This window comes from Peromyscus eremicus, chromosome 5 (genome assembly GCF_949786415.1).
Source record: "Peromyscus eremicus chromosome 5, PerEre_H2_v1, whole genome shotgun sequence".
NCBI classification, from domain to species: domain Eukaryota; kingdom Metazoa; phylum Chordata; class Mammalia; order Rodentia; family Cricetidae; genus Peromyscus; species Peromyscus eremicus.
Window position 1 is genome coordinate 97,023,534 of NC_081420.1, and position 12,138 is coordinate 97,035,671.

Sequence of the window (12,138 nt, forward strand, 5' to 3'; positions counted from 1 at the left end):
GTGGAAAGATGGGCTTCCATGGACCCCCGAAGCCAAAGCCAGTGGCCAAAAGCTGTTCTGCTCCATCTAGACCAAACTTCCTTGGACAGCTGGAGTTTTCCAGACCAGAGGCTTCACAAAGAAATAAATGATGTTATGAATCAGCAGGCTTTGCAACTGATCAATTTTCTTTTTTCCTCTGTGTGTATTTTGTTCTGTTTTTGTATTGTTGTTGCAGTTATGGTTTTGTGCTGACAAATTTCAAGCTGACATCAAATTCACTATGTAGCCCAGGCTGGCCTCCAACTCACAACAAGCCTCCTTACTTAGCTTCCGGGGTACTGGGACTTCAGGCATGTGCCATTGTGCCTAGCCAACTGCTGGCCTTGAAGGGGGATTCAGATGGTGGAGAAGATATTTCTGGGAAGACCAGAAGGGACAGGTGCTTCTCTGTCAGGCTCCTATTGGTCCTCTGTCCCTTTCAGCTCATCCTTAGGATCTAAGCCACACCCTGGGCGTTTTTCGACTCCCTGGAAACTTAAGGACCGATTCTTTGACTCAAGGACCTCTTCCTCCTCCTCCTCCTCCTCCTCCTCCTCCTTCTCATTTCTTTTTTCCTAGCAGCTCCCAGCATTGTGCCTCAAGCAGCAGGGGGAAAAAAGAAAAGAAAAACTGAAAATGTGGGAAATGGTATGTGTTGTATCCACCTGCAGGGTACTACCACACATCACCTTATCACACATATCATCTTACAGTTGAAGAACTGGCGGCACAGAGGTTGAGTAACTTGCCCAAAATAACACAGTTGAGAAACAAACCTAGTCAATTTGGCTATCATTTAATGCTTCTATTTTCTTTCACTGATTTAATCTGGTGAAGCCAGGAAGGCACACAGGAAGAACTGATGTTCCCTCTCTCATAGTGTGGACACTTGAGGGACCTACCATACGCCTATGTATATGGAATTTCATCTAGGGACTATTTTCCCTAGTGTGGCAAAGTTTTCTAGGCCAGGGCGTCTGTTTTCTCCAGTCTATAAAAGTTCATTTGCTGCCATGTCTGCCAGAACCAGGCCTGAATGAAGCATTGCCCACTGCTTCCAATGCCTGCATGGAGGCAGAAGGGCCTTGCTTTCTTGCCTTGGTCCCCCAGCCTGTAGTTAGAGTCCTACTGGGGAGAGAAGGATGTGAAGCAACTTTAAGCTGTTCAGGATTCAGGTACCAAGACAACAGCCAGGTGGGAATAACGTCTGCGCAGCGCACCTGCTGGCCATGAGGCCACAACCTTGGCCTCTTCTCCTCCGTGTGAGATAGTCCTGCCCACTTCCCGGTAATCCAGTCCCTGCCACTGCGCCTCAAATTTGTCATCCCGCCCAAGCTCTTCCGCAGTGCAGCGGTGGGGAGTGGTAAGTTGCAAGGTGGGTCCTCCATGGGGAGGCGAGTTGGAGACGGTAGTATGCCCACAGAGACGGGAAGAAGAGGAACCTCGGATGCCAGATCCTCCCACCTCAAGCCCTGTGCTCAGTGTACTGGACTTCGAGAGGTGGCCGATGTCCCGTGGAGGTGTAGACACTGCTAAGGTCTCATCAGGGATAGAGACATATATCCCACATACTCACCAATCCTAGGGGAAAATACAGGTTCTTCAATAAGCATGCACTGGCTAATAAATCAGAAAGATTTTTTGCTTCATAGTGGATTTTCATAGTAAATTCTGGAAAACTTACAGGACCTGGCTTACCATATGCCTATCTCTGTGGAATTTCATCTGGGGACTTTTGTTTTTCCATGATGTGGCAAGCTCTTTTAGGCCAGGGTGTCTATTTTCCCCAGACTATTAAAAAAAAAAAAGTGCATTAAGCTGCCAGGGGTGGTGGCTCACTCCTGTAATCCCAGCACTCAGAAAGCTGAGGCTGGAGGAATTCAATGATCTCAAGGCCAACCTGGGCAGCATAGTAATTCAAGGCCAGTGTGGGCTATGGTGTAAGACTGTCTTAAAAAAAAAAATAAATTAGGGCAGCAAGATAACTCAGTAGATGAAGATACTTGCTGTCAAGTCTCGTTACCAGAGTTCAATACCCCGGCCTCGCATGGTGGAAAGAGAGAAGCGACTCCCACAAGTTGTCCTATGACAACACACATACATTATTTACTTTATGTGCATTGGTGTTTTGCCTGTGTTTATGTATGTATAAGGCTGTCAAATCCCTTTGAGCTGGGTTACAACAGTTGTGAGCTGTCATGTGGGTTCTGGGAATTGAACCCTAGGTCCGCTGGAAAAGCAGCCAGTGCTCTTAACCACTGAACTATCTCTTCATCCCAGCACACATACATTAAATAAATATAAATAACTACAGCACTTCCTTTCCGAATTGGGGTAACTGATACACAATAGGAACTGGATCTGGTTCTTTGAAAAGTTCTGTTTGTAACCGGGGTTTGGTGTCATATATCTGTGATCTCAGTGTTGATGAATCGAAGGCAAGAAGATTTTGTGTTCTGGGCCAGCCTTTACTACATAGTGAAGAAGTCAGGGAGGCTGTGTTTTGCTTCTCCAGGGAAAAGGAGGAAACAACACCAGCTAAGTACGGCCCAAACTCAGAGTAACCAGTTCATGTCTAAGGGCAGAAAAAGGATGTAGAACAAACCAGCTGAGCTTCTCAGGAGAAAGATTTGTTTTCCTCAGAAGCAAGCAGACAACTCCCTAAGGCACTGGGTGGTGGTGATGGTGGTGGTGGTGGTGGTGGTGGTGGTGGTGGTGGTGGTGATGGTGGCGGTGGCGGTGGCGGTGGTGGTGGTGGTGGTGGTGATGATGGTGATGATGGTGGGGGTGGTGGTGATGATGGTGATGGTGGTGGTGATGATAGTGATTGATGGTGGTGATGATGGTGGTGATGATGGTGATGGTGGTGGTGGTGGTGACGGCGGCGGCCGCTCATGCCTTTGTATCTATGCACTGCAGTACTCATATGTTTCATACATTACAAAAAGACACAAAAACCTTAAAGGGGCCAGGCAGTAACGGTGCACATCTTTAATCCCAGCATTTGGGAAGCAGAGGCAGGCCAACCTGGTCTACAGAGTGAGTTCCAGGATGACCAGGGCTACGTAGAGAAACCTTGTCTTGAAACAAACAAACAAACAAACAAAAAAACCCTTAAAGGGTAAATATGAAGGTTAACGTAAATGTCTTAATTTTTTTCAGTACTGGAGAGTTCTCACACATGATAGACAAACACTGTACCACTGAGCTACGTTCCCAACCCACTTACTAACGGTTCCACTTTGCACCTGCCACAAGGCCCTGCAAAGCTTTGCATTTGTTCGGTTCTTTGTTCTAAGGGACCACAAGATTAGCTGTCTCATCAAGGCATGCCATGCACTGCTGGAGTCCTTTCCCTTAATGCTAGCTGGATTTTCACGATCCTCTAGCTGCTCACTAGCCTTAGATTGCCCACTGTTTTTCCACCCGGCTTCTTGCCCTGAGTATTCTTGGTCCTATGTTTCTATGAATCTTGGTTGTAAGCTACCAAAACTAATTCTGGCAACTCTAAGCAGAAATGAGTTTGTGAAAGACATTTGTTAGCCCCCAGGGCAGCGGAAGAGTAAGAGAATCAGATGTGGAAGATATTACTTGGCGGAGAAGGCTTCATGAAGACCCCATTGCCTCTGCAGGCACAGTAGCTACAATTGACACCACACAAGTGGGGCAGAGATGCCACCATTTTTTAAAGCTGGGCTTATGGGTCTGATTGGAAATCCTAAGTCATGTGCCCAATCCTTGACTTTGAGGAAGGCTGGGAAAGGAAGGTTCTTAGAAAGAGGTATTTTCAGCTTCTTTCAGGAACATAGGATCTGTCTGAGTTTGGTTCCACATAATGAGAAACTGACTCCTGTAAGTTGTTCTCTGACTGCCACACACATTTAGTGGCACAAGTGTGAAGATAAACAGATCTTAAAAGGTCTTATTAATATGAGGCCAGCCTGGGCTACCAAGTGAGTTCCAGGAAAGGCGCAAAGCTACACAGAGAAACCCTGTCTTGAAAACCCCCCCCCCCAAAAAAAAGGTCTTATTAATAATAAAAACAAACAAACCCAGAGCCAGATATTGGGGTGAAAGCTGAAAGATCAGAGAAGCAGAACAAGCCACAGACAACCTCACCTCACCAACTCCTCAGCCGATCCTGTTTCCAGGAATCCTCAGACCGAAAGCCTCTGAGTCCTCACCCCTGAGGGTCTCAGCTGAACTGCTGCTTAGTTCCTGTCTCCTCACGCCTTACATACTGTTGTCCACCCAGCCATGTCACTTCCTGGGATTAAAGGCGTGTGTGCTTTCCAAGCAAAGGCATGAGATCGAGTGCTGGGATTAAACATGTGTGCCACCACTGTCTGACTCTATTCCCAGTGTGGCCTTGAACTCACAGAGATTCAGATGGATCTGTCTGGCCTCTATGTCTAATCTAGTGGCAGGTCTGTCCTCTGATCCCCAGTTAAGTTTATTAGGGTACACAATATATCACCACATTCCCCCTTTTTTGTCTAAAATAATAAAAGAGGGTTATAACTAATAGAAAAAAAACTATATACAATAAGTAAATAAGTATATACACTATATACAATCAAGAGTTACATTAACAATGTCTAGTCCATTAACATTTGATAGATTCAGATAAAAAACTCCATTATTTATTCTATTTTGGTGAGTCCAAAATGTTGTACCTAATTTACTTTTTATCCTAACTTGTATTACCAACCGAAAACTATCTTTTGATGTCTTTCAAACTTATACACTTTACATGTCTTTAGTGAGTTTTTGTTCTGAATTTGTTAACAAGGAAAACTATAACTACAACTATCTAATCTTCAATTCCCTCAGAGACCTGAGAAGGAGATAATATTAACTGAGTAAGGAGGAAGTGCAAACAAGTGACTTCCAAAACATTTGAGAAATGACAGAAACAGCTGGCTGCCTGGACAGTCACCCAAGGTTCCTCTGCAACATTGGGGCACCCATCTTTGGCCTACAGGCCTAGCATATCTGACGGACTCATCTGTGAAGCAGGATTTTCTACAGAGCCTTCCTATCTTGTCTTGGCAAGAATCAGCAGTCCTTTCTTTTGTGTCCTGCTTGTCCAGTTTGGACAGCATATGTCAGCAGTCGAGGCAAGGGCACTTTCTTGCCCAGTGGCTAACTTTTGCCACAATGAAAGTTTCTTTGATGCCCATCATCTCTGAAGTAGATTGGTGCTGCCAGGAGCAGACATGTCTCATTGTCATAAAAAAAAAAAGAAAAAAATCTATGTTATTAAAATATTTTAAATGCCATAGTCTGTAGATCTCTGAAGTGTTTGAAGTTGACCTGTATATCTCTGTTTGATCTTGAAAACATAACTAACATAACTACAAGTTTGATTGTAATGACTAATAACTTTAATTTCTTTATATCCTAATTAGTTGGTAATAATAACTTTCAAGGACTAGCAATTTGCATTACATTGTTAGATGAACTATATAGGTATAATACTTTGAACAAGATTAAAAATATACTTATAGTATTTTCTAACAAAATCAATCTCAAATTTGTATTAATACACATAATTTGTATACAATATACAAAAATCCAATCCAATGTAAAATATTTAAAACTAGTTGTTGCTTTTAAAAGTAGATTCAATAGCCGGGTGGCAGTGGCGCACGCCTTTAATCTCAGCACTCGGGAGGCAGAGCCAGGTGGATCTCTACGAGTTCGAGGCCAGCCTGGTCTACAGAGTGAGATCCAAGACAGGCTCCAAAACTACACAGAGAAACCCTGTCTTGAAAAAACAAAAACAAAAACAAAAAAGTAGATTCAATAATCTACCTTTTTATCTTCCTATCTATATCCTCCCCTTTTTTCTTTTCAGAGTAGATTCAATAATCTACCTTTTATATATATCCTCTTTTTTCTTTTTCTTTTTTTTTTCAAAATAAGAACCCCGAATCTAATCTCCTTTGTAATCAAACACCCTAAACAATGACAATTATGCATAACCCATTGAATGACCAAAAAACTACCCACCCCACCTCTTGGGAATGTGGGCATTGTGTTCTTAAAATTACTTCCTGCTGATTGGGGGAAAAGAGAATCCTGAAAAGAAAATTTGGGGTTAATTGTCAAGTCCTGGGAGAGGTAGCTGTATCATTTCTTGTCCAGTCTCTGCATAATGGGAAAGTGCCAGGCTTGTCTCAAGTCCTTGCTTGAGTTGTCTGTGAATCTGGATCATCTCAGCTAGCCATCTCGAAATTGTCCTGAGCAGTTTGTAGTCCCAAGTCGATCTTTGGGTGGTGTTTGTCAGCTTAGTGGTATTATCATCGTCCTGATGGAATCGTCATTGTGGGGCCCCATCATCTTTTTGGAGACTTCAAAGTCGCTGTTAGGCGTGGTCATGGTTCCCTGCAGAAAACTGATAGAAACTCAAACCCGATCCTGAGGAGTTGGCAAGGTGAGGTTGGGTGTGGCTTGTTGTATTTCTCTGATCTTTTGGCTTTCACCCCAATATCTGGCTCTGGGTATTTTTTTTAATTAATAAGACTGTGTAATGATTCCTGTTACATGAAGATGTACATATACACACATATACAAATAAATAAATGTAATTTTAAAAACTAAAAATGGAAAGAATTTCAAAATAACAAAGCTCGAAGTTCTCCTGATAGGACACCTGTGTGACCTCACTGGTTAATTATCACAAAGCCTGCCCCTGCCCTTGAGAATATGGGATGGGGTCCCACCTGTTTTGCTATCATTCCACACCAGTGGATCAAAGGAGTCCCAATTCAGAGGACCCCCAATTCAGACCTTGGTTGCTTCATCTACTATCAACGTGAACTTAAACACTGCTGCGGAGACCCAGTCCTCTGCTGGACAGTGCCTTCCGGGTCACAAGAGAACTGAGACCACACACACCCTCCAGACCCCATCGGTCCAGATGATGAGAGGGAATCCAGGGTCCTCAGCACCCTCCTCCCAGGCTTGTTCCAATTCTTCACTGTGGTTCCTTAGTGCATTGGGCTCAGCCAGCCCCACAGGTTCCCAGGGAACCATCTTCCCAGTGTTTCCAGGCTGAGAGGTGGTCCTGCTGTCAGCTGTACCAGGGGGCAGTATAACCAACTTTCTCTGTTTGGAGCTCTAGTCTCTGCTTCCTCGACCCTGGCATATCCACCAGGTTGCAGAACTCAGAGCTCCTTTGTCTTTTCTTCTTTAAAACCCCTCCAGCTGATGCTTAACGGGTATGTTTAATTGGCAAAGCAAAAAATGTCTCATAGCCCTTCTTTCACAAGTGTGTGTTAGGGGGTGGTAGGAAAATGGCTCAGTGGATCAGTGACTCCTGCACTGCAGGGGTACTTATAAGAATCATGGCAGGCAGGAAAATGAACCACAAAGAGATGAGAAGGAGCCAGGTGGTGGGTGGTGGTGGCGGCGGCGGCAGCGGCGACGGTGGCGGCGGTGGCGGCACACACCTTTAATCTCAGCACTCAGGAGGCAGAGGCAGGAAGATCTCTGAGTTCGAGACCAGCCTAGTCTACAGAGCAAGTTCCGGGACAGCCAGTGCTACACAGAGAAACCCTGTATTAAGAAACCAATACCCAAGCCGGGCGGTGGTGGCGCACGCCTTTAATCCCAGCACTCGGGAGGCAGAGCCAGGTGGATCTCTGTGAGTTCGAGGCCAGCCTGGGCTACCAAGTGAGTTCCAGGAAAGGCGCAAAGCTACACAGAGAAACCCTGTCTCGAAAAACCAAAAAAAAAAAAAAAAAAAAGAAAAGAAACCAATACCCAAAAAAAGAGGGGGATGGAAACTCGGGTCAGTTCCACTTAGTCAGGCTGGATCAAACTTCTAGAGAGTCTAATGCTAGGCAGTTTATTGTATACATATTTAAACACAATAGAATTTGGAAAAAAGTTTCCAGGCAACAATCATTCCAATTCCAGGTGCACAATAAAATGCCTTAAGGCATGACTACATAGAAACACCTTTACAAAGTAAAGACCTAGGACAGTGGTCCTCAACCTTCCTAATGCTGTGACCCTTTTTACAGTTCCTCATGCTGTGGTGACCCCTGCCATAAAATTATTTCGGTGCTACTTCATAACTGTAATTTTTTTTTTTTTTTTTGGTTTTTCGAGACAGGGTTTCTCTGTGTAGCTTTGCGCCTTTCCTGGGACTCACTTGGTAGCCCAGGCTGGCCTCGAACTCACAGAAATCCGCCTGGCTCTGCCTCCCGAGTGCTGGGATTAAAGGCGTGCGCCACCACCGCCCGGCCATAACTGTAATTTTGCTACTGTTATAAATCGTAATGCAAATATCTGATATTTGACCCCTGTGAAAAGGTCATTCATTACACACACACACACACACACACACACACAAAACAAGACCCACTGGTTGAGAACCAGTGGCCTAGGATCTGGTCTGGTCTCTGACTGAGATAGTGTAGAGGTCAGCAGGCTATAACGTACATGTGACATCTCCCCTAATGGTGGGTTCTATTGACTGAAAGATAAAGATAAAGGTCTTGGTTTTTGGTTTTTCAAGACAGGGTCTCTCTATGTAGCCCTGGTTCTCCTGGAACTCACTTTCTAGACCAGGTTAGCCTAGAACTCAGAGATCCTTCTGCCTTTGCTTGGATTAAAGGCATGCACCACTACCACCACCTGGTGGAGAAACACTCTCTTCAAGTCATAGGTAGAGTGACACATCCTCCTTTGGCTTCCGTACATTTTCTCTGTCTCTGTCTCTGTCTCTCTCTGCCTCTCTGTCTCTGTCTCTCTTCTCTCTCTCTCTCTCTCTCTCTCTCTCTCTCTCTCTCTCTCTCTCTCTCTCTCACACACACACACACACACACACACACACACACACACACACAATGTGAGCCAAGAGGTTATTTTGAAGTTAAAATATTTTTCTTGGTATGGTGGTCAATGCCTATGGCTTTCTGGTGGCTAAGGTGTGAGGATCATGAATTAGAGACCAGCCTGGTCTATTAGGTAGAGCAGAAGATGAGGGGCCCAGAAGTGGAGGCATCCACAAACAGCACTCTCTATAAACTGAACTGTGGGGCTTGATTACACATGGGCAGAAGGAGCTCCAACTCTTAGGTGATTGGAAAAGCCAGTAATTATAACGAGAAATCCACGGAGACTGTTTAAAGGGCAAGGAATTTATTAGGGGATAAAAACTCACTACAGCACGAATGATTTATCGTAGGGTCCTGGAAAGCTGAGCTACGGTCCATGCTGTTCTTCTGCCTGGTCCATCTCAGCATCTAAAACCATGAGAGAGAGAGAGAGAGAGAGAGAGAGAGAGAGAGAGAGAGAGAGAGAGAGAGAGAGAGATGCCTACATGCATCCCAGGTCTTAAGGGTCCACAAGGCCACGCCCCAGGGGCATATACTTCTTCATAAGCACTCGGTGGTGTGTGCCTTGCCCCCAATAATGAAAAATAGGTTTCTAAAAGTTCCTTTTGCTCCTGGCTCCCAGCAACCCTGGCTCTCTGAGGCTTAGCACATAAGCAGGTGCTGGGCGTGGGTCTGGCAGTGGCAGGCTAGTGCAAGGGTGCCTGGCACAGGCACTCTCCGCCCTGGGCTGGTAGTGGGAGGGCACTCCAAAGTTAACCGGACTCAGTTGAGTGTCTCCTCAGAGGACACAAGGACCACAGGCTTTCTTCCTCCTGTGTTTTGACGGTAACACCCTAAACTCCAGGGCCTGGGCAATGAGGCTGATATGACTGTGGGTTTGGGTCTGAAGGAAAGGGTGCAAAGGGAACGCTTTGTCTCTTTGTCTTAGGGGACTTCCAGGATGACTCTCTGGAGCTTGAGCACAGCCCTAGATAGAGGTTGCTAGGGCTTGTCCAAGGCCAGGCTGCCCATTGATGTGTGCACATGACCCATCCTCCTACAGCCGCTTTTCATCCCCTCAGACTGAACATGGCTGGAGAGCCCAGGCCTGGCTCTGCCCATCCGGTCAAGAAGAGGCTGCAGGACACGACCATCTTCCGGTGAGTCCATCCTGTCAGCAAGGGAGGCTGGTTGTCCATTTGTTTGAGTTCCCCTGAGATGGAAAAAGGAATCTAGAAGATTCCCTGAGGGTGCTGCCCACCCAGCAACTCCGGCTGCTCCATTCTGTGACTTTTTTCTTGAGCCTCAGATTTTGTCTGTTACTGAGGGGACTGACTCAGTGCCTTCCACCCTATCAAGGCTCCACAACCTGACATCCTCCAGCCTGGAGGCAGGGAGTCCTCCAAGGAGAATCTCTCCTGTGGGGAATCAGAAACTTTTTTCCTAAGTATAAATGTTTGGGAACATTTCAGGATGACAACTTGTCCTTAGCTTGGCACACCTAAAACAATTATTAGGAAAACTTATTTTTTGCTGCTGCTTTAGAATTAAAACTTTATTTATGAATTTGCATGTGTGTGTTCATACATGGATATATATGTATGTGTATGTGCCCATGCCCACAAGTGTACATGTTTCATGGCTCCTGTGTGGAAGTCGGAGGACAACTTCAGCTTGCAAGAGTTGGTTCCCTTCATCTGCTCTGTGGGTCCCGGAGATCAACCTCTGGCTGTCAGAGTTGCTGACATGCACCTTTACCCAGAGTCATCTCACCCATCCCGTTGTTCTGTTTTGTATGTGTTTGTCTGTATTTTTATTTTGTTTTTTTATTTTGGTTTTTCAAGACAGGGTTTCTCTGTGTAGCTCTGGCTGTCCTGGAACTTGCTCTGTAGACCAGGCTGGCCTCCAACTCAGAGATCCATCCAACTCTGCCTCCTGAGTGCTGGGATTTGCACCACCACACAGCTATTTTATTTATTTTAAGACAATATTTTTATTCCTTGAAGGTTCATACCTTTATACAATGTGTACTGATCATATCCATCCACCACTAACTCCCTTCAACTTCCCCTAATGCCCCATCCCATTTCTCTTCCTTCCTCTATTATTTTTGTTTAATTTTTAGACAGGCTCTCCCTATTTAGCCCTGGCCGGCCTGGAACTCACAGAGATCTTCCCGCCTCTGTCTCTAGAGTGCTGGGATTAAAGGTTCGTGTGCACCCTTCCTGGAGATAATGAGCAGAGCAAGGACTCTCTCCCTGAGCCAGAAATCCACTTACTATGTAGTCCTTGAATAGAGGACATACCAGATATTAAAATAATAAGAACAGGTTGGGCATAGTTTTTAGACAGACCGCAGCCATTATCCCCAGTGCAAGCAGATCGCTCCTCTTGGAGGAAAAAAAGCCAAGGGCCAGGGGTGTCTGCACTCAGCATAAGCAAGGAAACTAACTCAATGGTAAGGATCCTTTTTGCTTGCGACGGGCGGAAAAACAAGTCGTGCATTGGCCGGGAATCGAACCCGGGCCTCCCGCGTGGCAGGCGAGAATTCTACCACTGAACCACCAATGCTGTGCTGTAGAGAAGTGTTTTGCTGGCTGGGATGTTTAGTCTCTGCCCTGTCTAGGGAGTGGGACATCGATGCTCCTGAAATTCATCATCTGGAGCCCTGGATACAACACTCTTGTAATCAAACCCACATCGCTGGGGAGGCTGCACGCCTTCTCCGCGGTGACCTGCGCCAGCTCGCTCTTTCTTCCTCCTGCCGGCCCGAATCCGAAGCAGCCCTGCCTATCCTCAACCGCCCACCCAGACCTCTAGGAGCCAGGAAGTAGAGGTGGCCGGATCTCTTCACAGTTCTGGGGACCCTGCGGGCTGAAAGGGCAGACCTGTCCTTCGTTTGGCTCTAAATAAGTAAAATAAAAGGAGTCTGCCTTTGAGCTGGGCACGAAGGCGACAGCACCCGGAGGGCTAAAGTTTCTTAACTTTAGACCCCACTCCTAACTCAACATGCTCACCAGCCTCATCCCCGGCAGGACCCAATGCTTTGTGTATTCGCACCAGCCCTTCATGTGTAGGAACCCACTTGTCTGCACAGATCCTTCATCTCTCCGTGTGAAGGGGGGTGAGGCCGCCTGCCCCTAGGAGCCTGGTACCTTTTAGGAGCTCGGCCCTTTCCATGGCCTGCAGCCAAGGACAGGCGGCTTGGCGGCAGCCTAAACCCTTTCCTGCTGGTCCCGAGTATGCTGACCTCTGCGTTCTGGCAGTTCCCATGCCAGGACTAAAG

At 46.1% G+C, this 12,138-nt stretch overlaps 1 non-coding gene across 1 annotated transcript; it reads right to left on the reverse strand.

Moving 5' to 3' along the window:
* Window positions 1–11,352: 11,352 nt before the first annotated feature.
* Trnag-gcc (transfer RNA glycine (anticodon GCC)) lies at window positions 11,353–11,423 on the reverse strand. Its single transcript has one exon. It is a non-coding gene; the product is annotated as a tRNA-Gly (tRNA).
* Window positions 11,424–12,138: the final 715 nt, after the last annotated feature.